Genomic DNA, 3,699 nt, shown 5'->3' with positions numbered 1-3,699 from the left:
AGTAAAGTGCACTTTTCATGATGAGCAACTGCATGCTGCTGTAAGAGCTGCTCTGGACAACTGAATCACTAATGGCAGTATATGGAATACATGGAGGTAAAATGATGTGGTATAGCAGGGATGATCTGTTGCTTCTGTGGAATATGGATTATCCAGCACTGAACCTGGACAACTGGAGAGAGCTGATACCAATACACCTGGGCCACGATCACAGGAAGAAAGCTCAGAGAAGGAAGTGGGGGATTGAGGCAGAGGAGGAGACTCACCAGCACACAAAAAACTTCACTGTTCCTCTCTGTTATATGACAGGCCAACTTTAGGGATCTACTCCAAAACATTCCAAAATCATTTCATTTCAGATTTTCCCTTTACTGAGCCATATTTATTTGACAGCTTTGTTTGCTGTTGTTAGGGATTCACCTCCAAAAGCCACTCCTTTTGTTACAGCCTTAGATTCTTAATGCATTGTATTTACTTGTTGTTACTATGGTTTAGGCAGCATACTAACACATCATATTGTCTTATCCTCCATAGGACAAAAAACAAGCAAACGTTTGCCTCTGGAGGGAGCAGGCTGTGGAGCTGACCCCACAGCTTGGGGAGCACCTGAGACTGACCCATCTCAAAGTCAAGGTCTCAGGTTATGGGGTTCAGCTCCATTCAACCACATATACAAAGCTTGAGGTATAGTATAACACAATGAAAAGGCTTAAGTAATTCATTTCTTATTTAACAAATCACGTCAGTGCACCAGAGATAACCTACAGGCTTATGAAAGAAATCAGTGACTTTTTATTTCCCATATGCACTTAACCTTAAAGCTACTAAACTAAATGTTTTCAAATTGACAGGAAACAACTTTTTTTCTAATTGCTGTGACTTAAATGAAATGAAATAATGACAATGGTGGAAAGACAACAGTCTTCCTTAATGTTAGGGAGAGATTTTGGTTGTGGTAACAGGTGACCAATGTATCTGACAAGATGATAGCTCATGTTCTTTTCCTCTCAACAGGAGGTCAAAGCCAGTGCTGACTCAGTCACTGTTGTTGGTGTGACAGAGGAGCAGCCAGGCATGTCCACCCTCTTGATGGAGGAGGGAAACATGGTGAGGGTGGATGTAGATTCTAAATAAAACATGTATTTTCTCTTTCATTGTTTAAATATTTTTCTTGTCTCACAAAATGATCTCATGTTTCTGACTGTCCAAACAAGCAGCATAGTTTGCTGAAGTCATTTTTATCTGTAAAAGATTACTATCAAATGTATTTCATTCTCAGTCAACAAAATTGTATTGCCATGTGCACAAAGAAGAGAAAAATGAGGTGTGACGTGTGAGCATCATTGGGGATTAGACCCCATTATTATGTCATCATATTTGAAAGGGGATGAGGCTGTGTTTGGTATAGGAAACCCCCCAGGGTCTAGACACTGGTGGTGGTGATGAGATGAAGAAAATACTGAACATCTGAATGTGATGATGATATTATTATGTGTTGTCATATGTAGCAAATAACAGTTATTCGTCTAAATTTGAAGGAGCAGTTGTAGCAGAAACAGGAAGAAATGACAGTTTATCAATAGAATATACAAACATGCTTACAAATTATATCATATCTCACGCATGACCCTTTTTATTATGTAACTTGAAATCTCTAAATAATAAGATATGCCACAAAAATGGCTGCAACAGAATATGGAGTCAAGTAGTCATCTGTAGTGTTTGAACTTGACTTTTGTAAGGCAGGGCTGAACAACGTATGTTACCATCAGTCATCATCTGTGTAGGCATCTCTCTGTCACTCATTCTATGAAGGTGTTACGGTAGGCACAGAGCCCAAATCATACTGTGTGGATTAAAAACTGCAGTGAGGATTCATGGGTAAATATCAAATGAATGCAGTGTGACAGGATAGGGCAACAACAAATGTAACATATTTTATGCTCATAAACAGATGAAGGGTGACACATTTGTGAACCCAGAGCTTTTGACATTAGAACATGGAGTACATGGTGTCTTTTGTTGGACAGCATTGATCTCAGTGGTTTCTACACAGAATTGTTCAGCCTTACCACCAAAGGCTTCTCACACAGTGGTTAGACTTGATCTAATGTGCTCAGTAGTTCATGACTCAGCAACTCCAGCAGACTCCACTGTCATATCATATCAACATGATCAGTTCAGGTGTATGTTATCCAACATTTGAATGTGTTTTTCAAAATGTAATTCACCTGTGTGACTTCAGGTGAGAGGAGTAACATGGGAACAATCACGTCATTAGACAAGGCCCATGTGAAAACCCTGAGCTTCAGTTTCACACACATTTTACCACTGGAGTTCTAAACAGTGTAGGACTCATGTCTGTACCCAGAGCTTTAGATTAGATCAAGGCTAAGTGCACAAATGTGAGAAACCTTTAACATACATAGCAGCTGACACCCCACACTAATGATTAAGATGACTAAAATCTGGCCTCTCCTCCAGGTTAATTAGTTGACGTGCCTGTGGCACCTGAACTAATTGACCTGTTTTCCCTCTCTATCTGTTCTCTTTATCTATTGATGAAGAGACAGGTGGGCAGTTGGGGGTGGGAGGAAAGGAAATGAAAAGGAAAGGAATAAATTCTTATGAGATGCAGAATAAACATATCTCAGTTGGGTAGAGGTCAACAGTCCAAAAGATCCTTTAAACTGCAGAGCTGTTTTCAGAGACACAGTCATTCTGTCCAGGGTTCATAGTTTGTTCTGTCATGATGCTCTTCAGTCAGTTGTTGGCACAAACCAAAACTGTCAACAGAGCACAGTGTCAGCATGAAGATGGACTGACCTTTGACCTTTCCAGTGGCTGTAGAGCTTCTGCTTTCAGTCATCTGGTCAGTGTCAGTGAACATGGAGGACACAGAGGTGCAGAGACCTTAAAGAGAAAAACAGTGGGAAACTTTCTCTCTGACATTTCTTTAGTTCTAAATGCAAACTGCATGCACCAACAGTGTTTCTGTTGTTTTGATCATCAGGAGATTTGGTATGGCAGGAGTAGGAGAATAAAACTGCTACCTTTAACACGTGTTGGAGGAGGAGCTTGATGTTGCAGAGAGGAAGCACACAGTGCCATCTCACATAGTTCACTAGCTTGTGGAGCTGTGCAGTGGTCTCTACTGTGAAGTGGAGAATCACAGTGAAGGAAGACCTGAAGGAAGAAGTTCATGTACATAACTTTATTAAACTCCTAACTGTGACATAAAAGTCAAGAGCAACAGTATTACTGTAATATGAACAGATGAATGAACAAACATCAAAAAGTCCTGTTATATGACAAAAACCAACCATACCTTCTGCTCTGTTGTGAGGAAGCCTGAGCACTGAGGAGGAACAGGGTCTCTGTGTGGTCCAGCACTGATGACTCTGCTGTTGATCAACAGTCAGGATGGTGCTGTGATGACTGGTCTGTGGCAGGATGATGTCTTGGCTGTAGTCAGCTGATCCAGTGTCTGAGAGTCACAGAGAAGGTGAGGCAAAGGTTGGCAGGAGTTCTCTCATCGTCTGCTTTGAAGAAAGACTGGGACTGGCAGGAAGTAGAACATGTCTCTGTGTGGTCCAGTACTGATGGGTCCACGTCAGACTGACAGTTAAGATGGTGTTGTGGTGTGTGGTCAGTGGCAGCAGGATGACAGAGGGCACTGGGACATTGGGTGGATGGAAA

At 41.4% G+C, this 3,699-nt stretch overlaps 1 long non-coding RNA gene across 1 annotated transcript; it reads right to left on the bottom strand.

The window, feature by feature from the left end:
* Nucleotides 1-2,624: 2,624 nt before the first annotated feature.
* On the bottom strand, nucleotides 2,625-3,522 carry LOC127140829 (uncharacterized). The gene is made up of 3 exons (XR_007811314.1): nucleotides 3,329-3,522; nucleotides 3,054-3,186; nucleotides 2,625-2,913 (listed from the first exon to the last, which is right to left on the bottom strand). It is a non-coding gene; the product is annotated as an uncharacterized LOC127140829 (long non-coding RNA).
* Between the last annotated feature and the right edge of the window lie 177 nt (nucleotides 3,523-3,699).

The sequence above is a fragment of the Lates calcarifer genome, unplaced genomic scaffold (genome assembly GCF_001640805.2).
Source record: "Lates calcarifer isolate ASB-BC8 unplaced genomic scaffold, TLL_Latcal_v3 _unitig_5075_quiver_2734, whole genome shotgun sequence".
In the NCBI taxonomy this organism is placed as follows: domain Eukaryota; kingdom Metazoa; phylum Chordata; class Actinopteri; family Centropomidae; genus Lates; species Lates calcarifer.
Note: the sequence above shows the minus strand (reverse complement) of the source record. Positions and strands in the feature narration are given on the sequence as shown.